The sequence below is a fragment of the Entelurus aequoreus genome, linkage group LG17 (assembly GCF_033978785.1).
Source record: "Entelurus aequoreus isolate RoL-2023_Sb linkage group LG17, RoL_Eaeq_v1.1, whole genome shotgun sequence".
Taxonomy (NCBI): domain Eukaryota; kingdom Metazoa; phylum Chordata; class Actinopteri; order Syngnathiformes; family Syngnathidae; genus Entelurus; species Entelurus aequoreus.
In genome coordinates, this window is record NC_084747.1 from 36,989,558 (window position 1) to 37,016,754 (window position 27,197).

Below are 27,197 nucleotides of genomic sequence, written 5' to 3' on the forward strand. Positions count from 1 at the left end.
AGATCCCGAGCCTGGGATTGAACTCAGGACTACTCAGGACCTTCGTATTGTGAGGCACAGTCATTGTCATGGACCCACTAGCTGCGGAAGCTAGCTCTCCATTCAGCTAAACAGACTCAATAACTCCACTGTGACATATTGGTGAGTTTACTGAGGAATTTGTAAACTGAAACAATGAAGTGAAGTGAATTATATTTATATAGCGCTTTTCTCTAGTGACTCAAAGCGCTTTACATAGTGAAAACCCAATATCTAAGTTACATTTAAACCAGTGTGGGTGGCACTGAGAGCAGGTGGGTAAAGTGTCTTGCCCAAGGACACAACGGCAGTGACTAGGATGGCGGAAGCGGGGATCGAACCTGCAACCCTCAGGTTGATGGCACGGCCACTCTACCAACCGAGCTATACCGCCCCCAATACATGAACAATGTCATTGTAAGTAATAATACTAACACAGTCAGCATATTAGCTCATGCTAATGACGCTAGCATCATTACATTAAGTGAAGTGAAGTGAATTATATTTATATAGCGCTTTTCTCTAGTGACTCAAAGCGCTTTTACATAGTGAAACCTAATATCTAAGTTACATTTAAACCAGTGTGGGTGGCACTGGGAGCATGTGGGTAAAGTGGCGGCGTGGCGAAGTTGGTAGAGTGGCCGTGCCAGCAATCGGAGGGTTGCTGGTTACTGGGGTTCAATCCCCACCTTCTACCATCCTAGTCACATCTGTTGTGTCCTTGGGCAAGACACTTCACCCTTGCTCCTGATGGCTGCTGGTTAGCGCCTTGCATGGCAGCTCCCGCCATCAGTGTGTGAATGTGTGTGTGAATGGGTGAATGTGGAAATACTGTCAAAGCGCTTTGAGTACCTTGAAGGTAGAAAAGCGCTATACACGTATAACCCATTTATCATTTATTTAAAGTGTCTTGCCCAAGGACACAACGGCAGTGACTAGGATGGCAGAAGCGGGGATCCAACCTGGAACCCTCAAGTTGTTGGCGCGGCCACTCTACCAACCGAGCTATACCGCCCCATCATTACGGTAGCACGTACACATATGCATGAAAACACTCCTACAGACGTCACACATGGGACAGTTTACTAAGTATAAACAGTTTTAGTTATACTGTACAACTTACAAAAGATGAATAAAGCATTCATACGAGTCGAAACACTATGCACAAATGAAAACCGAACGGCACACCGTTTGAAAAAAGACAAAATGCACTACCTGTAAATGGAAGGGCACCTGCAGTGAGCAAACCTGTCCATAAGATTTGCGGCATAGCACAAACAGTATAACACTTTCTAAGGGTATTTGATTGTTGTTGTTTTTTACTATTTTTATTATGGCTGTTATTGGCGAAAAAAAAATAAAAAAAATAGCTGCACCGTTTTGTAGGCCGCAGGGTCAAAGTGTGAGAAAAAAATGGCGGCTTATAGTCCGAAATTTACAGTATTTAAGTTTGGGTGGCACAGGGGTTAGTGCATGTGCCTCACAATACGAAGGTCCTGAGTAGTCCTGGGTTCAATCCCGGGCTCGGGATCTTTCTGTGTGGAATTTGCATGTTCTCCCCGTGACTGCGTGGGTTCCCTCCGGGTACTCCGGCTTCCTCCCACCGCCAAAAACATGCACTTGAGGATAGGTTGATTGGCAACACTAAAATTGGCCCTAGTGTGTGAATGTGAGTGTGAATGTTGTCTGTCTATCTGTGTTGGCCTTGTGATGAGGTGGCGTCTTGTCCAGGGTGTACCCCCCCTTCCGCCCGAATGCAGCTGAGATAGGCTCCAGCACCCCCGCGACCCCGAACGGGACAAGCGGTACAAAATGGATGGATGGAAGTTTGGGTTGTGTTGGTTGGTTGTTGTTTCCTAGGTAACATTTTTATTTTATTTTTATTGTGGTTGTATTTCAGGGTTGTTACCTGTCAACTTGAAAAAATTAAAAGGAAAGAAAGAAAGAAAGCTGAATCTTGGTCATTTAGTGAATCCCTGTCCAAACTTCTGAAGCAAGTTGCCTTTTCAAGTGGGGAAGCTGCAATATAAACCTCACAAGAGTGAGGGGTCATTTGACACAAAATAATATCTGAATATTCTTGCATATCCATTTAAAAGTATGAAGGCAAACAACAAAAAACATTTTATTATGCTATGTTGATAAAGATGGTAACATTAATTATATTAGTACCATTATTAACGACAACAATGATAATATATACATACTTTTTCTGGAGACCCCAATGTGATTTTACTGAAACTTTTATTAATTCACTTCACTGTCACTGTGGAATACGGTTATTTGCACAATAATCTGGGGGGTTTTTATGGTTTGTGAACCCTTAAATTAAATTAAATTAATTAAAGTACCAATGATTGTCACACACACACTAGGTGTGGTGAAATTTGTCCTCTGCATTTGACCCATCCCCTTGGGGAGCAGTGGGCAGCAGCGGCGCCGCACCCCGGAAATCATTTTGGTGATTTAACCCCCAATTCCAACCCTTGATGCTGAGTGCCAAGCAGGGAGGTAATGGGTCCCATTTTTATAGTCTTTGGTATGACTCGGCTGGGATTTGAACTCCAACCTACCGATCTCAGGGCGGACACTCTAACCACTAGGCCACTGAAAGTGCACTGTTGCAACCTAAAACTGGGCTACAAAGAGCCTTTTACTGTAGAGTGTCTTCCTTTTTGGTCCTATTTTATGTGAGGACATACTTGGTCATTTGCACCCATCCAAGACCACAGATGCCCACCGAATGTCTCTTGGCAAGCAAAGAGACTATCAGTGTAAGGACATGCTTGAAGATTTTAAAAACAGGGAAAAGAACTAGAAATCCCCCCAAGCCTGTTCCTGTGGTTGTGCCTAGTGACACCTCAGGAAAGAGTAGAGAAGTTTCTGTTGGTCGACTCAATGAACAAACAGTTCAACCAACAACGAGCTCTTTGATTGAGCTCTTATCTTGCCTTTAAAATAAGATTAGCCAAGAGCAGACACACATACTATGTGACCATACTAATACAGTTTGAATTAAACTAAAAATTGCAACGGTGACAGGTTTTATTGAAATAGGACTGTAAAAATAAAATTGTTTTTAAAAAAAACAGCGTTAATTTATTTAGTCAGGTCATATTTCTAATGTCAATAACACATTTGTGTCAAGTCACACCCCTCTGTTATGACACTGACAAAATTACAGGAAACATTGTAACTGTATTCATGTTTTAAACATATCACTGTGTTATTTTCTTTTCATTGTTCTTTTATTTAGTTTCTGCCATATTACTCAGTTAATGCTTATGTTGCTTTCATATCCACATTTAATTTCTACTTGAGGTACATGTAACAGTTATCTACAATAATGTTTCTTATACAAGGTATATCATTTTGAATGTGTTATTTGTTTTATAAATAAAACTTAGTTAAAAGATTTCAGTATAAGTACTTTTAGAACACATTTAAAAATACCGCCATAATGATAACTATGATAATTTTGGTCACAATAACTATGATAAGAAATGTTTATACTGTGACATCCCTATAATGGACAATTGTAACGTAATTGTTTTGTCGAATAAATTGATAAAAACACCCCGACATGACTTTTCTTACATTTTCAACTGTTTAATTGGTATAAATAACATGGGCGCAGCCATTTTGGAAGCGTGTGTCAAAGGTTAACCGACAACGAGAACAGCTGTGTTGTTCCAAGATTTTCTGAGAGATACACTAGTTGCATCAGGGTCAGGAAGGACGTTAGGTGTTCGGTGAATTTAGGTCAGGCAGCTCTCAAAATGCAGAGTAAGGAACGAATCAAAAAAAGAAAACACGGACAATTACAGGCTGTTGGGAAAAAATGTAGCAAGCTACACAACTTCTTTAGGTAGGTGAATTTCATAGTTTAAATGGAGTGCTAAATTAGTCAATAGTTTGCCCTCGAAACTCAGCAGTTCTAGACCTGTCAACGTTGTTTATGTGCTGTATCGTGAATGTTTGAATGGGGACGGCGTGGCGAAGTTGGGAGAGTGGCCGTGCCAGCAACCTGAGGGTTACTGGTTCAATCCCCACCTTCTACCATCTTAGTCACGTCCATTGTGTCCTTGAGCAAGACACTTCACCCTTGCTCCTGATGGGACTGGTTAGCGCCGTGCATGGCAGCTCCCGCCATCAGTGTGTGAATGTGTGTGTGTGAATGGGTGAATGTGGAAAATAGTGTCAAAGCGCTTTGAGTTCCTTAAAAAGGTAGAAAAGCGCTATACAAGTACGACTTATTTACCATTTACCATTTATTTTGATTCGTAGCTGTCAACGACCACGTGTGTAAATCACATGGATTTGTTGACTTTTTTGTAAATGTTCAACATATGTCGATGATGGAAACAATAATAGAATGAAAATTGCATCGCCTTTTATATAATCTTTTACACACAACTTTACTACAAGTTAGGACATACACTATGATAGTCTATTTTAATTTATTGACATTAGATTGTTTGTATATCATATACTTGTGTGTGTATATATATATATATATATATATATATATATATATATATATATATATATATATATATATATATATATATATATTACTGTGCTTTTCTTGAGTCTGTCCTTTCGTTTTGTATGATGGCATGGTTTGGCAACCTGTCTTTAAAGAGCAGGAAGTCATTGAGCCAGCTTGTCAAATGCATGACTATTGACTAAGACTAGCAAGACTATTTGTGAGACTCAGCCGCACCCAAAAGCCCTGTATATAAAACATCTGCAGCGGCTCACAGGTTCCATCTTAAAGGGGAACTGTACTTTTTTTTTTTTGGCTATTTTTTCCGCTTTCTAACATATAAAAATTGTCTCGTCCTAGGTGGCTAGCAATGCAGCTAAAGGGAGCTATCAATTCTACCTCTAATTTTTTTTTAAATGCATTCAAAAATTGTTAACAGTACTTCATTTACGTTCCGTAACCTGTATAATAACCAAGCTGTAGCGACACTGGTATTCTAAGAGTCAACACTAAGGAACTATTTTTCTATCGTAGTAACACATCGGCATGCCTCGGTATTAGCTGTAAAAGCAAACTACAGCAAGAGATAAGATAGCTTCTACAACAACCCTAAACATGTTTGAGTTTGTAATGCACAACACTGTGATACTGTTATGGGTCACACTTCTGCTGCGTCTCCTCCTGTTGCGTGCCCTGACGAGCGCACCGCAGGCCACGCCCACGGGCGCTCTCTCTCTGCTGCAAGCGCGCTTCCGCGCGGCTGCAAACGCTCGGCAATCTACGCACCTGTCCATGATGAGCGATTAGCCTTCTTAAACCAGCGCAACCTGAGATCCGACGCCAGAACGTAGCTTCTCGTATCCAGTACAGTAAGCCCATACATTTCTCGCTCTCCTACATGTGCATTTGTTCTCCCTGTGCTTCCTTCCCGCCGTGCTCATAGTCTCCTGTGTTGTGTCTTCTCCAGCTCCCCGTCATCCTTCCTCGTGGTCAAGCTGTGAGCCTTGTCACTTTGGACCTCCCTGTGGAACCCCCTTGCCTTCCTGGATTGTCGACCTCACGCCTGTCACCCGACCACGACGCCGCACTCCTGTCATTGACTATCCGCCTGTCCTCCGACACTCGAGCCTGCCTTGCCCTTATTTGGACTTCCGCCTGGATCAACACGCACCTTCAACACCCTCTGACAACCACGCTCAGATAAGTCTCACATTTAGTCACACCACATCTCTTTGGTTTAATTACACATCTCATTTACACACCAAGCTGTTAATAAACAAGCTGACAGCTAAACGACGTCATATCTCTGTCGTCTTCTTCTCCCAATATCACGTCACAGTACGTTCTGGCCATGTGAGAACCAGACGGCAAAGACATGACGCGTACCCTGCTCACCTCCAGAGCCTCCCCTGTACCAAGTATCACAGGTGTGCACACGGCACTCCAGCAGCACCAAGAGCGCTTTTGTGTACTGGAGAACAAGCTCGATGCTGCTTTTGCTAACATTTTAGCTCGACTGGAATTGATTTCCCCAGGCTCCTCCGCTCAGCCGGTACCCGAGCAAGCCGCCCCTGCCGCTGCAGCCCCCATGCCGCCCCCCCATCCTGCGAGCCGAAGATCGCTAGTCCCAGAGCTTTTGAGGGGGATTTTGAGCTTTGCCGTGGCTTCCTGGTCCAGTGTGACATGGTGTTTCGTCATCAGCCCTCCCGCTACACTTCTGACGGGGCCAAGATAGCTTTTATTTTTTCACTGTGGACCGGAAGGGCTCTCCAGTGGGCCACGGCAGCTGTTGACCGCAACCTTAGTCTCAGCACAAACTTTGCTGCTTTTCGTGCTGAGTTCCGGGCAGTTTTTGACCACCCCGCTGAGGGAGGAGACGCCGCCTCACGTCTTCACTCCCTCCAGCAAGGTTCTCATTCTGTAGCGGACTACACTCTCGAGTTCCGCACCCTGGCCGCCGACAGCGGGTGGGATAACAAGGCCTTGTTGAGCGCCTACCGTCGGGGCCTCTCTGACGAAATCAAGGACGGATTGTTGCGTGACCGACCAGCCACCTACCATGACCTCATCCAGCTGGCCCTGCTTATGGACCAAAGACTAAGGGAACGAGCAGCGGAACGAAGACTTGCTGCCCGTGAGAGGACCAGACGGCCGGCGTGGGAAAATCGGACCGCTTCCTACTCCCCTACCGCGGCCAAAGCTCGGGATGAGGGCGCTCACTTGGTGGACCAGTCTGGCTTTTTCCCTGCACCTACCAGCGGGGTGGAACCCATGCAGTTGGGCAGGACTCGACTTGCCACGGAGGAACGGGAGAGGAGGTTCCGGCAGCGCCTCTGCCTCTACTGTGGTTGTGCGGGTCACGTGATCAAGACCTGCCCCACACGACCAAAAGATCAGGCTCACTAGTTAGGGGAGTACTTGTGAGCCACACCATCTTGCCCCAGAGCAATAGTGACCCTGGCATTCTTTTCCCCGCAACGTTGTCCTGGAAGACTAAAAGACTGAAGGTGGGAGCATATTTGGACTCTGGAGCAGATGAGAGTTTCATGGACCGTGATTTCGCCTGTCAAGCCGGGATTGAGCTTCTGCCTCTGGACAAGTCCTTACCAGCTCTGGCCTTGGATGGGCATCCCCTGGGACCCATCACCCACCGTACCGCACTAGTCACTCTTACCCTGTCTGGCAACCACACTGAGCAAATTAGCTTGTTGATCCTCAACGCCCCTGTCGCCCCTCTTGTCCTCGGCCGTTCTTGGCTTCGCCAGATTTCCTGGATCTCAGGGAGGATCCTAGCCTGGAGCACGGCTTGTCATGCTAACTGCCTCAAAGCAGCAGACCCCGTCTCGGAGAACCCCAAGCTCAAGTCTTCCCCATCTGACCTATCTGGGGTTCCCGCTGTCTATCATGACCTTGCTGCTGTATTTAGTAAGGAACAGGCACTTTCACTACCCCCGCACAGACCATACGACTGTGCCATTGATCTCATACCCGAAGCAGTACTCCCCTCTAGCCGCCTGTATAACCTATCCATACCCGAGAAAAAGGCCATGTCGGACTACATCACGGAATCACTCGCATCTGGTATCATCACCCCCTCTAAATCACCGGTAGCCGCTGGATTCTTCTTTGTCGGCAAGAAGGATGGGTCCTTACGTCCGTGCATCGACTACCGCAAACTCAACCTCATCATGGTCAAGAACTGGTATCCCCTACCACTTATGAGCTCTTCTTTCGAACCCCTTGCCCCTGCTACCGTTTTCACCAAGCTGGATCTCCGTAATGCATACCATCTTGTCCGGATATGGGAAGGGGGACGAATGGAAGACGGCCTTTAACACACACTTGGGTCACTTTGAGTACCGGGTCATGCCCTTCGGCCTGACCAACGCCCCAGCCGTTTTCCAGACTCTTGTTAACGACGTGCTGAGAGATATGCTCGAGAAGTTTGTGGTCGTATATCTTGATGATATTCTGATTTTCTCTCACAACCTGCAGGACCATCAACAGCACGTCTGCCTTGTTCTCCAGCGCCTCCTTGAGAATCGTCTTTTCGTCAAGGCAGAGAAGTGCGAGTTCCATTCGTCATCAGTTAACTTCTTGGGTCACATCATCGAGAAGGGTAACATCCGAGCCGACCCTAAGAAGGTCAAGGCAGTGGTGGATTGGCCCCAACCCACCACTCGTACTGAGCTTAGGAGATTCTTAGGCTTTGCGGGTTTCTACCGTCGCTTCATACTCGACATCAGCAAGGTAGCCGCACCCCTTCACACGCTAACTTCTACCAATACAGTTTTTGTCTGGAACAAGGAGGCAGACAGCGCATTCTTGAGCCTCAAGAGGAGTTTCAGTTCCGCTCCCATCCTGGTACACCCTGACCCTGACAAGCCGTTCACGGTGGAAGTAGATGCATCTGATTCTGGGATTGGAGCAGTATTGTCCCAAAGAGCTAATGAGAATAATGTGTTGCACCCTTGTGCATTCTTTTCCAGACGCCTAACCCCAGCCGAGAGGAACTATGATGCAGGGAACCGAGAACTGTTGGCCGTCCACGAAGCTTTGGTTGAATGGAGACACTGGCTGGAGGGGGCTAAACATCCGTTCCTGGTCCTGACACACCACCGCAACCTTATTCACATCCGTTCCGCAAAGAGACTTAATGACAGGCAAGCACGCTGGTCACAGTTCTTCGGCCGATTCAATTACACTCTCACCTACAGACCCGGTTCATGCAATGGCAAGGCTGACGCTCTTTCGCGGATCTTCTCCGAGGAACCCACAACTAGACAAACTGCAGAGACCATCCTTCCCCCGAACCGCATCTTCGGGATGGTAACTTGGGAAATCGAGGGCCTGGTCAGGACGGCGCTACGGTCCGACCCTGGTCCTGGAAACGGACCCCCCAATAGACTTTTTGTTCCGCAACCCTTAAGGAGCAAGGTACTCGACTGGGCACATTCAAGTCTGTTTACATGTCATCCCGGAATCCACAGATCGCTATCATTCATTCGACGCCGCTTCTGGTGGCCTTCCATGGAGGCGGATACTCGCGAATTCATCGCCGCCTGCTGCATCTGCGCCCGGAACAAGGCAGACCACAGCCCTCCTGCTGGACTCTTACATCCCCTTCCGATCCCGTGTCGACCTTGGTCACACATCGCTCTTGACTTCATTACTGGACTTCCCCCCTCCAAAGGTAACACCACAATCCTCACCATAATCGACAGGTTTTCCAAGGCGGCCCATTTCATACCCTTGCCCAAACTCCCATCCTCGGCCGAGACCACAGAACTGCTCGTTCAGCATGTGGTTAGAATTCACGGGATCCCCACCGACATTGTGTCTGATCGTGGTCCCCAATTCATTTCCCGGGTCTGGCAAGCTTTCTGCAAGGGGATTGGAGCCACGGTCAGCCTGACTTCTGGCTACCACCCCCAGAGCAATGGACAAGCGGAAAGGGCCAACCAGGGGGTGGAGACCATGCTGCGCTGTATGGCTGCTCAACAGCCCAACTCCTGGTGTAAGTTCATTCCATGGGTGGAGTACTCCTTTAACTCCATGACCTGCGCGGGTACTGGTATGTCCCCTTTTGAATGCTGGCAAGGTTTTCAACCTCCTTTATTTCCCTCCCAGGAGATCGAAGTGGCAGTTCCTTCCACCAGAGCTCACCTGAGACGATGCCGCAAGGTGTGGAGGTCTGCCCGCGCTGCCTTATTGAAGGCATCTGAGAAGATGCGTCGTAACGCCAACCGGCGGCGCATCCCAGCTCCCGACTATCAGCCCGGACAGCAGGTGCTGTTACGGGCCAAGGACCTTCACCTCCCGATATCCTCTCAGAAGTTAGCACCACGTTTCGTTGGACCTTTTACAGTCAGATCCAGAGTTAATCCTGCCGCAGTTTGCCTGGACCTCCCTGGGTCCATGAGATCCCACCCGGTGTTTCACGTGTCTCAGGTAAAACCAGTAACCAACAGTTCACTGTCGCCCCCATCCCTGCCCCCCCTCCGCCTAGGGTTCTCGAGGATGGGGACCAGGTGTGGACCGTCAGGGAGATTCTCAAGGTCCGACGACAAGGAAGAGGATGGGTCTACCTCGTGGACTGGGAGGGCTATGGACCTGAGGACAGATCATGGGTCCCGGCTTCTTACATCGCCGACCCTTCCCTTATTGAAGATTTTTACAGAACTCACCCTGAGGCACCCCGAAGCTCGTCGGGAGTCTCGTATAAGGGGGGGTCCTGTTATGGGTCACACTTCTGCTGCGTCTCCTCCTGTTGCGTGCCCTGACGAGCGCACCGCAGGCCACGCCCACGGGCGCTCTCTCTCTGCTGCAAGCGCGCTTCCGCGCGGCTGCAAACGCTCGGCAATCTACGCACCTGTCCATGATGAGCGATCAGCCTTCTTAAACCAGCGCAACCTGAGATCCGACGCCAGAACGTAGCTTCTCGTATCCAGTACAGTAAGCCCATATGTTTCTCGCTCTCCTACATGTGCATTTGTTCTCCCTGTGCTTCCTTCCCGTCGTGCTCATCGTCTCCTGTGTTGTGTCTTCTCCAGCTCCCCGTCATCCTTCCTCGTGGTCAAGCTGTGTGCCTTGTCACTTTGGACCTCCCTGTGGAACCCCCTTGCCTTCCTGGATTTTCGACCTCACGCCTGTCACCCGACCACGACGCCGCGCTCCTGTCATTGACTATCCGCCTGTCCTCCGACACTCGAGCCTGCCTTGCCCTTATTTGGACTTCCGCCTGGATCAACACGCACCTTCAACACCCTCTGACAACCACGCTCAGATAAGTCTCACATTTAGTCACACCACATCTCTTTGGTTTAATTACACATCTCATTTACACACCAAGCTGTTAATAAACAAGCTGACAGCTAAACGACGTCATATCTCTGTCGTCTTCTTCTCCCGATATCACGTCACATTTATAGCGTCAAAATCGGCTTCCGTCTGCTCTAACGTCTCACTCTTCCTTCGTGCTCACTTCTATAAACAGCAGTATATTAAGCTTGAAAAAGTATAAGGTTGTAAATACTCATTTGTCCAAAAATAGTTGTCTTATTTGTCTATTAGCAAGTCTGTCATGATTAGAAAACACATTTGTGTTTGATTCCGAAAATCGGAACACACATTTGTTGCCAGAAGTCAGACGTGTGCTGCTATGGAAACAGAAATCAATGTGCGGAATAAATCAGTCCCGGAAATTAATTAAAGTGATCAAAATACGGTAAATATTGACCATATTACATATTGTTACGCACGTGTCTGTTACTACATTGTATATAAACATTGCACTGTGTATATAAAACATTGCTGGAGGCTTTCTTAATTTCCTCTTGGAGATTAATAAAGTGACCTGACTCTTGCCAGATCCTTGTAGTTCGCTGAGCTCCACACAAGGATCTGGGCTCGAGGGCAATGCAAACTCCTTCAACATAGCAAAAAAAAATGAACCAATCAGGATCGCCGGGCGGGATTTCATAGATGTGACGTAGCGCAGAAGCGACTGTTTGATTCAAAGAACAATGGCGGCACGCAGCGAGAAGTCGTGTGCTGACATTGATTCTGCTATTGCAACTGTTTTGTCGAATCTATCGAATACCAATTATTTAAAAGAGGAACAGAGAACTTTTCGCTCTGTCATTATCCAATATGTCGGCTGTTCCGTTTTGGATTTCCCAGCGTCGCTCTCATCAGCGTCACGGGTTGATTTCGATGTGAGTGGTTGAAGTAGCACGTCATTCAAGATAACGGACAAGTGGTTTATCCAATCACATACAAAGATTATTTTACAAGGTCCCACCTTCTAAAATACATCTCCTATTGAGAAGTCCCAGATCCTTGTGTGGAGCTCAGCGAACTACAAGGATCTGGCGAGTCAGGTTATTAATGAAGTACTTCTGATTCTGATGTTGAAATTGTTTGAGGACTTTGAAAGCTACAATAATTACTCCCATTAGCCCTTCAAGCGTTTATCATCTTTTAAATAATTTTTAAAAAAAGATGTGTGATCTTGTCTCTCATAATGATTGTGAATAGGCAGAATTCACTCACCCCCTGCACAATGACTTCCTGCTCTTCCCATCTGGCAGCAGGTGCAACACAGTACCTAGGATCAAAACTAAAAGGCACCTGTCGAGTTTTGTGCCTGCAGCCATCATACATTTTAATAGAACTTGGTGATCCTTTGATGATGGTTGTGGCGGTGATGATGTTGATAATGATTTGGCTGATGCCAATGTTGATAATGATGTTGATATTGGTGCGAATGATGATGATGATGATACTGATGTAGAAGACGACGACGAAGATAAGATGAAGAGTGCCACTTATGCACTTTATGCCATGCACTTTATGCCATACACTTTACATACTAAATGCACTTTATGAGGCATCATAGAATGATGACGACGATAAAGACAATTTGTGTAGCTATTTTACTGTTTAGTATGAATGTCTCTTACTGCGAGCCAAATTTACCTGCGGGTAAAAATAAAGAAATCCAATCTAATCTAAAAAGTAAAGCTCTCAACCAGATGAGCTCCACCTCCTTTGCTTCAGGTTATGAGAAAAAAAGTAAAATAAAGTATTTGTATCTAATCTTGGCATGTGCAGAACACCACCAATGTGCGACATTCAGTGACATTAATACACAAAAAACTGTGTAATGCAAGTCAGAATCGATCGAAGAGCTTGCAGGTGTACCCAATATTGAGACTGGCTGATTCTATATAATGTTTATAAAGTTTATTTTTGACCGTGTCTGGAATAAAAAAAAAAAAGGTGACCGCTTCAAGATATATATTCAAATAGTGTACATTTTCAAAAGATACTTTTGGAGAGGGTGGGCCCCGGTTTTTATTTGCAAACGCCTCCCGAAACAAGGATCTTGCAGGCACTAAAAAAGGGGTTATAAATGTGACCCTAGCAAAAAGTACGTAAAATGTACACCAAAGCACATTTAATACATATTATATAGACCACAAAAAGGTGTTTTAAATGTAGATTAAAATCATCACAGGCCTCCATTAACTACTTAATAAACATAGGAATTCTCAGTATTTGTAGAGAACTGCCACAAACACCAACATTTATCTTTTATGCACCAAGACTAGGGCTAGAGCTAATGATTATATTAGTATTCATGTAATCTACAGCTTTATCTGTTCGATTAATCGAGTAATAAAAAACATTATAGCCTCAATGTGACTTTTTGGGCAAATAATGACCTTTCTTCTTTCTTGTTATGAATGCACTCAAAATGCATGATTAACGCACACATAAATGATAAATGATAAATGGGTTATACTTGTATAGCGCTTTTCTACCTTGAAGGTACTCAAAGCGCTTTGACAGTATTTCCACATTCATCCATTCACACACTGATGGCGGGAGCTGCCATGCAAGGCGCTAACCAGCAGCCATCAGAGGCAAAGGGTGAAGTGTCTTGCCCAAGGACACAACGGACGTGACTAGGAAGGTAGAAGGTGGGAATTGAACCCCAGTAACCAGCAACACTCCGATTGCTGGCACAGCCACTCTACCAACTTCGCCACGCCGTCCCTGATTCCTTTTTAACCCTCTGTCTATTTTGCAGCGTGGTGAAATGTAATGCCGTTCTGTTAGTGTTGAGCCGCACGCTTGAAAATAGCAAGCAGAAATGCACAAAGAAAAGGGTACATTATCGAAATCTCAGATCCAAAGCCATGGCAAGTCGTTCTCCTGACAAGACAAGACCATTTTATTTTTGATCGCCGTGAAACAACATCATAGGAGCGAACGGTTCCTCATGCGCTCTGCCGCTCGTAAAAAAGAGCTTCACGTCTGTGTTAACATTACAGTTGAGTGCATTGATAACATAAAATGAAGATTCTTACACTGCTTTGGTAAGATGGAATAAATGCAGAGCAGAAAAAAAATCAGTGACGAGGAAGTCCAGAATCACTTTTTAAATCTGAGACTTTCGTCAAAACACCTCTTCTAATACAAATCACACACTTGTGGCTTAATAATAGCGCTGCGCTTCACATCTGGTCTAACTACATACCAAAATAAAAAATTGTCTACATTATGAAACATTTGACAAAGCATGATCATAACATAAATCTCATCTGTGATATCTCTACCAAAGTAAATGTTTCCAGCAGATTGAAATTGTATATAGTCTTTTATAACCTGTTCTGATTGATAGTCCGCATTTACAGAATGTTTAGCAGTCTGAATATAAAAATGTTTTAATAAATTGAGGAGGTTAAAACCTTTTCATACAGAGATATGGCAAAGATATCTCCAACACATTTAGTAGTCTTGTTGAACATACAAAGCAACCACTCTCTCTGTTTTACTGCTTCACTTTCAGCTAGCTAGCTGCTAGGCTAGCAAAGCTAAATTAATCCTGGTCTGAAGCTACTGCGCTCTGAAGAGCGATTTTAATATCCGTATAAATGGATTTCAATATCCATATGAATACCCCATCAGACCCTCCGTGCGTGGCGCTCCAGACTATAATTGACAGCTGTGGTCTTACACACATAATAAAAGAACCCATGCATCGCAATGGTAATACGATAGATCTAGTCCTTGTCTGGGGTGTCACCACCTCCAAAGTACACAAAAGTAATGTCCGATCATTCCCTTATAAAATTCGAAGTTCTGACTCATTGTCAACAAGCTTCTAATAAACAATTCTTTAGCAGCCGTACAATTATTTTTGCTACAACTACAACTCTTGCTGGCCTACTGCCCTCTGTAATGGCTCCATTCCCAAATTATGTGGGCTCTATCGATAACCTCACTAACAACTTTAACGATGCCCTGCGCAACACCATTGATATTATAGCACCGCTAAAGCTAAAAAAAAGACCCCTAAAAGGCATACCTACCCCCTGGCTCACAGAAGAAACCAGAGCACTTTAACTATCATGTAGAAAGCTGGAATGCAAATGGTGTGCGACTTCACTTGAAGTTTTCCATCAAGAATGGTGTGATAGTTCAATAACTTATAAACATGCTCTTACCTTAGCTAAAACTAATTACTACTCCAATCTCTACCGCCTCGAAAAAATTATCCGAAATATTTGTTTAATACAGTAGCATCACTAACCCAACAAGGGACTTCTCCCAGAAGCTCCACCCACTCGTCCGATGACTTTATACAATTCTTTACGAAGAAAACTGAGCACAATAGAAAGGAGGTTAAATATAACACGTCCCAGCTCCAACTGGGTTCTCCTAACGCGGATACGAATGTATGTACGACGGATAATGTTCTCCAAAATAATCTCTCTCTTTTTGAAGAGATAACACAGGAACTCCTGTGACTCATAAATGGGACAAAAACAACAAGCGAGAACACCAATAGGTGCACTGCTGTGTTCTGGAGCAATACAATGCCCGCGTATTTTACTTATTAAAATAATAATTGAAGCAGTAAAATCCAAATCAATGCTTTTTCCTAATGTAAATATCTAATTTCACAACATACCAGTATATATCTGTGAGTTATAAATAAAAAAAAGTTGTTTTTCTTCTAAAATTCAGTGTGTGTGGCTTATATACCTGTGCGACTTAAAGTTCGGAAAATACGGACTTTATATAATCCAAATTTGGATTATATATTACCACCTCCTCCTCAAGGATTTTTTCCAAGGATTTGTTACAACTGTGGGACGGGCCTTGCAGAGGTGTGTGCTTTTGGAGTACTTCTTTGTGTGTTTTCTGCAAACTTATTGTCATTTTAGATGTATTTTACTATGCAACGAAGACAGAAATGTGTGTTTTGATGTCTGACTACAATATGCTGTTTTTCATCAAACACCAAATAAATGTAAAAACCAGTAAGACTACAGACAAGTTTAATATCATGGCAACACTATACAATAGTCTCAGGTCCGCATTGAGCTGGAGGGGGCGTGGCCTCCAGCTCCGGCTGAATACCGGGAGTTTGTCGGGAGAAAATCTCTGCTGGGAGTTTGTCGGGAGAGGCGCTGAATACCGGGATTCTCCCGCTAAAAACGGGAGGGTTGGCAAGTATGGTCTAAGACGAGATCTGACCAATTCTAAGTCTATGAGCATGAACTGATGAAGCCTACTTGTATGAGAGGCGAAAAATCTAAGACAACCCAAACAATAGAGTTGCGAATAATTGAATGCCCTGGGAATACAATGACCTGGACGAATGAGAACATCCACAGACAAGCAAAAAAAAAACATACCAGCTGTTACAGCGAAAATAAATGCATCTATATTCTTGGACTATCAATACAATTTCCTTAAGAGTGCTCAAGTGGCAACACACCAGACGCAATCATTCAAAAATATAAAAAAATGCTGCTTCAGATGTCTCTCTCTCTCACATAACACTGATAAAGCAAAGTACTGACAACACTCATCTGCCACGTTATTAGATATACAGTACTATACCTTGTGTGTTACCTAGGAATGTAACGATATCAAATCTCACGGTACGATATCACTGTGGTATATGTCCAAAAAAAGGCTTGAAAATGTTATGGGGAGTAAAACGAAGTGACAGGAATGTTTAGGATAGACACACTTACTGTAATTGAACATAAACATAATACTCAAATGGTCTAATCATATTATTAGTACTAACATGTATTAGAGCAAATAATTGTGCAGGAACATCCACTGTTTCAAGCAAATATTTAAAACAAACTTACAGTTGATGACATTAAACCAGACCTGGGCATTCTGCGGCCCGCGGGCCGCATCCGGCCCTTTGTACGTCCCTGTCCGGCCCGCGTGAGGCCAATCATAAATTACAAAATAAATTTAAAGAAGTATCTATCTCGAGTGTGCAATACAACGGTGCTGCTTTTGTTTTGAAAAGCGTTATTTGTATGACTTCCGTGTGGACGTATGCTTGTGCGCGCAGCGGCAATCACAAATTACAAAATATATTTAAAAAAACATCTATGTCGTGCGTGCAATGCAACTGTGCTGCTTTTATTTTGAAAAGTGTTATTTTTGGGCGGTCCGCCCGGTTATCCCCGAGACGCTAAAAAAAGAGAAGGTGATGACGAATGGCGTGTTTTCAACAAGACATGGACTGCCAAGTAAAGGTAAAGCCGTGTGCTTAATTTGTGGTACACATGTTGCTGTGTTTAAATAATATAGTGTAACGACCTGCTTAAGTTGATGTTGTGTTCTTGAGTTGCGTAAATGAGGAGTGAGGGTAGACGTGCGTGTGGAAGGAACGAGATAAGTTGAGCTGTGTTAGTATAGCTTGCTCAATAAAAGTTTAAAAAGAGCGTCAGACTTGGTGCGCACTTCTTCTGGACGCTACAATTGGTGGCAGAAGTAAAACTTTGCGCATACTGCACTGCTTAATTGTGTGCGCAGCCTGCTACGTCATCGAGAGGTACGTGCCACGTGAGGAGCTCCCCAGAGAGAGAGAGAGAGAGAGAGAGAGAGAGAGCGAGAGAGAAAGGAAGGAGAGAGGCAGTGTCTACAGGTGCAGCTCACGCTGCTTGCCATGGGGGAATTCAGCCCTCAATGAAGACTCCCAGGTTTGATGGCAAGGCGAACTGGGAGGCATTTCATCCCACTTCTGACATCAATTGTAGAGTCCAGAAGATGTGCACACCAAGTCTGACGCTCTTTTTAAACTTTTATTGAGCAAGCTATACTAACACAGCTCAACTTATCTCGTTCTTTCCACACGCACGTCTATCCTCACTCCACATTTCCGCAACAGCAACGCTTCCTCCTTCTTCGCCAATCACCTTACAGGCGTGCTACGTTCACAACAAAGAGGATGCAGGATAAAGTGACAGAAATTGAAATTTTTGCATGGTATTATACATCAAGAAGTGTTGTGTAAGAAACTGTTAAAAATAAAACCATCAAAAGCCATCTGCTTTTGTATAAAGATAAGTTAGGTTAAATGAAAATATTATTATTTTTTATCTTACGGTATATCAAAAATAATTTAAGCAACATTTAATTGAAATATTGTCGGTGTGGCCCTCCAGCAGTGCTCGGGTTGCTCATGCGGCCCCCGGTAAAAATTAATTGCCCACCCCTGCATTAAACTGTAAAACAATGTTCACTTTAGTGTCTTTCAACTTTTACTTTCTAAAAAGCAGTGACCTCCACAGTGGACATGTTCGTATCAGTCTGGAATATACTGTTTTTTCAGAAAAGTCAACTAAGAATTTAACTTTTAATAATTAAACTTTTTAATAATGTCAATACTTAATACTTACTACTTAATACTTAATAACTTACGTTTAGCTTCGCTGGCTTCAATTATCTTTTCTGGATGACAGAAAATATATTTTCCCAACATCAAGAGGGACAAGCGGTGGAGTTAAAGCCCTTTTTTACCTTTATCATGAACCAAAGACGACAAAAATGTCAACGCATATTTAATGTAATGCATATCTGGAGGTGAACAGCCCAAAAGTGCTAGTGCTGGTGACTATGGAGGCCATCTCAGTGTTGTGACATCATTGTTATGTTCAAGAGAGCTGTTTCAGATGATTAAAGCTTTGAAACATGATGCTTTTTCATACTGGAAGTCACCATTAGAAGATGCTACATTGTGGTCGTAAAGGGATGCGCGTCAGCAACAATCCTCAGCTCGGCTGTGGCTTTTTAAATGCTCAGTTGGTAATAACAGGCCCAAAAAGTGCCAAGAACATATCTCCCACACTATTACAGCCTGCAGTGTTGATACAAGGCGAGATGGAGACACGTGTTTAAAGATATTTGACAAGAAATTGTGACCCATCCAATCTGAATGTAGCGACAGAAATTGAGCCATCACACTAGCCACAGTTTTCCACTCTTGGATTTTTTGCAGTCTCAATTTCCTGTTCTTAGGTAGCAGAAGTGAACCCCACTGTGATCTTCTACAGCTGTAGTGTTTCGTCTTTAAAGTGTAATATTTTGTTGTGCCTTCTGATATTCATACCTTGGTTGTAACAAGGTCGTAATTTGAGTTACTGTCCCTTTTCTAATAGCTAATAAGAAAAACTATTTTCCAAAATAAAATCTGAAAGAATTGTATATATTTATCAAAACATACAGTACCTCACAAAGGTGAATACGTCCCTCACATGCCCGCAACCATCTTACAATACAACACTGTAAAAGATAAACTTAGATATACAGTGGTACCTCTGGATATGAGGTACCACTTAGAAGTTTTTCGGAATACAAACTGTCTCAGCCAATTGTTATGCTGATTTGGGTTACAAGCCTCCACACCACGAGTTGCCATAGTCAATGTCAGGGTGAACTCTGTTACATCCAATTAAAACATGCCGTCTTACTCGCTTGCAATAGCTTGTAACAAGTGCTCCTTAATTTTTTTTTTCATGACCCCCATCGGAGACAGAAATTGTTTGCGAACCCCTGCACTGAATTACTAGTGAGAACTTGATAATTAGGGCTGTCAAAGTTAACGCGTTAACTATAACTTATTTTACTGTCACTCATTTTTTGACACGCAATTAACTTGCAAGCGTCCTGATTTTACATTTGGTCTATGCGGTAGCGTGGAGAAATGTTAGTTCGTTAGTTAGTTTAAGTTTATTTTGAACATGGATACAATTACAATGTAATGCGTCACATATTTCCATTTGTTTAATTACAGCACATCCAAAAAGTAGTATGATGAAGCACAGTTTATTTAATCCTACCACTTTTCATATCATAGCAGTTTTATTCCATATCTTTGTTCTCTGTTTTTAACAGAACAGTGAATAAATAAATGTACCATAAGTAAACAAATATTAAATACATAAATACATTATAAGACATATAAACATATACACAATAATTAAAGTCCTCATAAATAAATAGTTAAGTAATGTATGGTTCACCTTGGAGATGAAATCTCTTCTTTTTTTCTTCTTTTTTTTTTAAAAGGTTCAAGATCTTTATCATAAGTGTTCTTGTTTGTACTTTGTGAACATTTGTAGTGTGAACAGTTTCTTAAAGTGGATCATAGTGTTTTGTTTAAGTTCCTTGCTTAATTCCATAATTTAATTCCACATGCGGATATGCTAAAGGTCTTAGGAGTTGTACGCACATACAAATGTTTTAAATTAGATTTTCCTGTAAAGTTATATTTTTCCTCTTTTGTTGAGAAGAATTGTACATTTTTAGATAGCAGGTCATAGTTTGCTTTGTACATAATTTTAGCTGTTTGCAAATTAATATAAATATTTTTTTATTAAATAAAGTGTTTATATGTTCTCTATATCCACCATTAAGTGTTATTCTAATGTATCTTTTTTGTTACACCACTAGTGAATTAAGTGTACATTTGTTTCTGTTTCCCCATATTTCTTCACAATAAATCATATGGCAACACTTGCGAGCAGTAGAGAATATAGAGATTTTTGTCCAGTTCAAGGCTTTTTCCAAGGGATACAGATGTTTTATTATATTGCACATTCCTATTATTTATGAGCTTGAGCATTTTTTTATGGAAGACAATCTTTACAAATTCTTTCAAACTTATTTCACAGCAAAACACAATTAACTTCATTGCAGTTTGCCATCACTCTGCCAGCTGTCACAAGCTGGATGGACTGTGTCTCATAGCTGTCTTAAGAACTTCTAAGTCAACCCAACCCAACCCACGAATGGATGGAAAGATGGATAACATCCTAAAGAAAGACCATTATTGCCATGTGTGTGAGAGAAAGCCAAGGGAAAGTATACATTAAAGACAGCATTTTTCTGAGATGACAAAGAACAGGAAAAAAAAACATTGTGTGACAGAGGATGTGCTGTTGCTAAGTCATTTTCAACATAGCTGCAACAAGTTCAGCCATATACTGTATTTAACTAAGCCTATATTAACAACCTTGAAGGCATTGGGGCCCCTCTACATCCAATAGACTGAGAAATTCACTGTCAAGAGCCAAAACAATGTAAAACACTTTTGCCTCATGATAGTCTACTTGCCAAAACCCTTGCTGGAAGCTGTAAAAGATTGTTCCTACCTTATTCAGAAGCTTGGGATGGATTCTTCACGGCAGGGCAGATTGTGGCTTGACAGTCCGTACTATCATAAAAGAAGACATTTCAGAAACATTAACTTAAATTACTTTAAAAACACAGAGCGCAGACCTTCACCAAAGACGAACGAGCGGAAACAAGTTTGACCTACTCTAAAAAAAATGTTTCACACTAGTTCTGTCTGTAATTCACATTTAAAAGTGGGTGCCAACTGTGAAACGTTTTACACTACTACTCAGACTACAGGATTTGGTAGGTCATTGCCACAAAAGGACCCAATCAAAGTTGACTATAACTGTGAGAAGTGGGGATGTATATCGTGTGTTTTTTAGTACCAGTTCCTAATTGGGTCGGACCAGGAAGACCCACAGGCTAATATTAATCCACTTAAAAAGTTAACATTTTAAATATAGTCTGGGTCTTTTTATTTATAAAAAACACACACAACACATATACGTCGGTGGCTGCCAACACTGGCTTCCGGTCCGTCAGTCAAATCGGTCCACGTGCAACGTAAACATGAATAACAACTCCTATAGTTACAAAATGCATTCCCATCTAATTCAAATTAGATAGTTTGTTAAATATCTGTGAATGAACATGAATACCATACATTATCATTTTAATGTATTATTTTAAATGTTATTTTAGGGACAAGCGGTAGGAAATAGATGACTAGATATACTGAGTGTAATTATAATTAATAGAAACAAGATGATGACCTAACAACTCCATTGCACCTTGCATATGCACACATAGTTGACTTGTTTAAGAACTAAAAAGCAGGTGTTGATAAAATACTTCCCTGCTGTTGGATGCTATATCATGAGGATTTTGGTGCACAACCTCCTATGATAATAAAAATGCTGATAAAAAAAGTTTTTTCACATCTTTGTTTATACAAATTACACATAGCACTGATAAGATTACCGATGAATACCAATATCGATAAGGAATATTGATATTCGTATCGGTATTAATAAAATCCTAACCATATACATCCCGAGTAAAATAAATAAATAAATAAATGTTGACCTGTCTAAAAATGGTAAGGGTTCTACTTAGCCCATGTGTCACCTCTCCATATTTCATGGAAATTGGTCATGTCTTTCTTTTCTAACATCCTGCCAACTAGCTTTAATCATATCCTCATGGTTTTCACAAAACAAAGTTGTTTTTTATGTGACAGTGGGTGGAAAAAAAGGAATGACAAGCGAGAGCTACTTTTCAGTCTCACATTAAATGCATATGGCACAAACCTAGCTTCCATGCCAGGAATAAGTGTCATCCCAATGATGAGATGACAAGAAGTTAGAAGGAAAGAACAAAAATTGAGTCTTCAAGGCATGAAAGTGCAGAATTTCCTGCATGATTAGCTATTCACAACTAGACAAGCCAAATCAGAGGTAATAGAGTACATCAGTGCAGCGGGAAAAGACAAATGAGGAGGTCGGGATGAGATATGAGAGGGGGTAGAGAAAACCTATGACTAAGAGCTAATTTTGGCTGCAGGGAACAAACTATTTTCTATTCACGAGGACACACACGTTCGTATTATATGATTCTCTCCCTGCCAACTAATGCAGATTGACAACCAATTTTTTTAATTAAATGAAACATTAAAATTATTTCAAAAGACATGCTACCATACATGTAATAAAAGTTATCTTTAAAGTATAAGACGGTGATGATGATAGGTTTTCAATGAAGAGAGTCCCCAGGACCCACAGGTAGTGATTTGAGTAGTTCCCTGGGAAAGGCAATGAGTGCCCAATTAAAAAAACAATTTATATTCCTTATATTCTTCCATTTCTTTTATTGTAGTGTTGAACTCATTTGATGATTGTTTGGTATGATATGGTTTTATCTAATGTGTGTATTCATATATGTTAAAAATGTATCTGAAATTAAACAAAATTCTACATTTTCACAGACGGCATCTGAGTATAGCAAAAGGGCAAGTGCCATTCAAAGTATTTTTTATCGCAGCCACTGTGGTATGTTTTTTTTTTTTTTTCATTACGGCACATCACAAAAAAGTTCAAACAGACACAAATGACAACGCTAACAAGCAGTGGAAACTTGGGTTTATTTACTATGACATTGGTATCTTTAATAGGTCAAATTAAATCGCTGGTGACTGGCTAGTTGATTTGATAGTGGATAAACGCGCATGTCACGATACTGTGACTACAGGTGTTGTCTGCGCTGAGCAAACTAACCCTCAGGGGGTTGAAACAGTGATTGTCTGGTCTGCTGAGAAAAAGGCTTCTTTTGCTGGTTACTAAGGCTGCAACTAACGACTACTTGTTAGTCGAGTCATTCGCTATGTCCTTTAACAAAATAACAACTACTCTGAGTCATGGCACACTTCATGAGCGCCAACAAGTGATAAACAAAACATATAAACTACGGACATAATAAAACAATGACTTACTACACAACGTCTGCTTTCACTGGGATGCCGAATGATTAGATGTGTATATCTTCCCGTTTAGATGTAATATTTATCTGTGGGAATCAGGGGCTTTGATTCGATTAATTTATGAATTTATAATTATATTGTATGTTATTTTGTATGTTGTTAATATATTGTGCATTATTATATATTCTAAACATATTTTAATTATTAATATTAATAATATGTCTACAAGAATCCGTGTTTGTCTGACGTATGCAGTCCATGTGTCATTTCCGGTTTTCAGATGTAATGCGCGCAGCATAAATAAATAAATAAATAAATATATATATATATATATATATATATATATATATATATATATATATATATATATATATATATATATATATATATATATATATATATATATATGTGTATGTATATATATACATATATATGCATATATATATATATATATATATATATATATATATATATATATATATGCATATATATATAAATATACATATATATATATATATATATATATATATATATATATGCATATATATATAAATATACATACATATATATATATATATATATATATATACATACATATATATATATATATGCATATATATATATATATATATATATATATATATATATATATATATATATATATATATATATATATATATATATATATATATATAGCCTGTATACACATATATACATACATATACACACGTACACATATACACATCGACTAACATACACACATATTAACATACACATACAGTACATACATACATATACACTATATTGCCAAAAGTATTTGGCCACCTGCCTTGACTCACATATGAACTTGAAGTGCCATCCCATTCATAACCCATAGGGTTCAATATGATGTTGGTCCACCTTTTGCAGCTATTACAGCTTCAACTCTTCTGGGAAGGCTGTCCACAAGGTTGCGGAGTATGTTTAAAGGAATTTGATCATTCTTCCTATATCACATTGGTGAGGTCACACACTGATGTTGGTCGAGAAGGCCTGGCTCTCAGTCTCCGTTCTAATTCATCCCAAAGGTGTTCTATCGGGTTCAGGTCAGGACTCTGTGCAGGCCAGTCAAGTCCATCCACACCAGACTCTGTCATCCATGTCTTTATGGACCTTGCTTTGTGCACTGGTGCACAGTCATATTGGAAGAGGAAGGGGCCCGCTCCAAAATGTTCCCACAAGGTTGGGAGCATGGAATTGTCCAAAATGTTTTGGTATCCTGGAGCATTCAAAGTTCCTTTCACTGGAACTAAGGGGCCAAGCCCAACTGCAACTCCTGAAAAACAACCACACACCATAATTCCTCCTCCACCAAATGTCACACTCGGCACAATGCAGTCCGAAATGTACCGTTCTCCTGGCAACCTCCAAACCCAGACTCGTGCATCAGATTGCCAGATGGAAAAGCGTGACTCATCAGTCCAGAGAACGCATCTCCACTGCTCTAGAGTCCAGTGGCGACGTTCTTTACACCAGTGGTCCCCAACCACTGGGCCGCGGCCCGGGACCGATTGGTACCGGGCCGCACAAGAAATTAAATAAAAAATAATAATACAAAAAATAATAATAAAAAAAAATTATTTTTTAAATTTTTTATTAAATCAACATTAAAAACACAATATATAGATTATATATCAATATAGATCAATGCAGTCTGCAGGGATACAGTCCGTAAGCACACATAATTGTATTTCTTTATGAAAAAAAAATGTAAAAAAATAAATAAAAATTAACCCCCCCCCCCCCCCCCCCCAGTCCGTGGGACAAATTTTCAAGCGTTGACCGGTCCGCAGCTACAAAAAATGTTGGGGACCACTGCTTTACACCACTGCATCCGACGCTTTGCATCGGATTTGGTGATGTATGGCTTAGATGCAGCTGCCCGGCCATGGAAACCCATTCCATTAAGCTCTCTGCGTACCGTATGTGGGCTAATTGGAAGGTCACATGAAGTTTGGAGCTCTGTAGCAACTGACTGTGCAGAAAGTCGGTGACCTCTTTGCACTATGCGCTTTAGCATCCACTGACTCCTCTCTGTCAGTTTACGTGGCCTACCACTTCATGGCTGAGTTGCTGTTCCCAAACTCTTCACTTTTCTTATTATAAAGCCGACAGTTGACTTTGGAATATTAAGGAGCGAGGAAATTTCACGACTGGAATTGTTGCACAGGTGGTATCCTATGACAGTTCCACGCTGGAAATCACTGAGCTCCTGAGAGTGGCCCATTCTTTCACAAATGTATGTAGAAACAGTCTCCCTGCCTCCATGCTTGATTTTATACACCTGTGGTCGCGCCAAGTGATTAGGACACCGGATTCTGATCATTTGGATGGGTGGCCATATACTGTTGGCAATATAGTGTCTATACACATACAGTACAGGTCAAAAGTTTGGACACACCTCCTTCAATGCGTTTCCTTTCATTTCATGGCTATTTACATTGTAGATCAAAACTATGAATGAACACATGTGGAGTTATGTATTAACAAAAAAGGTGAAATAACTGAAAACATGTTTTATATTCTAGTTTTTTCAAAATAGCCACCCTTTGCTCTGATTACTGCTTTGCACACTCTTGGCATTCTCTCGATGAGCTTCAAGAGGTATTCACCTGAAATGGTTTTCACTTCACAGGTGTGCATAGAATGCCAAGAGTGTGCAAATGTATACATATGTACTAGGGTTGTACGGTATACCGGTATTAGTATACTACCGCAATACTAATTAATTATATTCGGTACTATACCGCCTCTAAAAAGTACTGGTCCCGCACCATCACGTCATGTCATTGCTGGTTTACGAGCAGACGAGCATGTTTGGTAGGGCACAATCACGGAGTGCTTAAAGCAGACACAGTGTGTAGACAGAAAAGGGAGAACAAACGCATTTTGGCTTAAAAACTAATGATAAAGGTGAAGTTATAACACTGAAACTCCCACCGGAAGAGGTGCTTTAAGACATGGTTAGCTAGCTAGCGGCTAAAGTACAGCCGCAGTCTGCATTGTTTTAGCTACTTCTAAATCACTCATCTTCGCCTCCATGGCGACAAATAAAGTAAGTTTCTTACAAGTATCATCCCTGCAGAACGAGGAATAGCTAAACATGCTTCAATACACACCGTAGCTCACCGGCGTCAAAATGTAAACAAATGCCACTGGTGGATCTACACCTGACATCCACCGTAATGATACCAAGTCCAGGAGTGTATCTAGTCGATACTACTATGATTACGTCGATATTTTTTGGCATCTCAACATCTTTTGTTTTTTTTAAATTTATATTATGTTTATAAACTCAGGAAATATGTCCGTGGACACAGCAGGACTTTGAATATGACCAATGTATGATCCGGTAACTATTTGGTTTTGGAATGATACCCAAATTTGTGGTATCATCCAAAACTAATGTAAAGCATCCAAACAACAGAAGAATAAATTATTATTACATTTTAACAGAAGTGTAGATAGAACATGTTAAAAGAGAAAGTAAGCAGATATTAACAGTAAATGAACAAGTATTGGTATCCGGACAACACTAATATGTACACATGTATACACACGTGTATACACTTTTGTGTATACACACGTATGTTTATACACACGTATGTGTATATGCACGTGTGTATACACATTTGTGTATACACATTAGGACACATGTATACACATGTGTACACATGTCTCTATATATGTATACACATTTGTGTATACAAGTGTATATACTAGGGC

At 41.7% G+C, this 27,197-nt stretch overlaps 1 protein-coding gene across 3 annotated transcripts in view; it reads right to left on the reverse strand.

The window, feature by feature from the left end:
- The window catches only part of gpat2 (glycerol-3-phosphate acyltransferase 2, mitochondrial), a 360,723-nt gene that overhangs the window by 322,910 nt on the left and 10,616 nt on the right, over nt 1-27,197 (reverse strand). For all 3 annotated transcript variants that reach the window (XM_062025622.1, XM_062025619.1, XM_062025620.1), the window contains exon 2: nt 20,992-21,053. The gene's annotated coding sequence lies outside the window, so the exon portion shown is untranslated. The remainder of the gene's footprint in view (nt 1-20,991; nt 21,054-27,197) is intronic.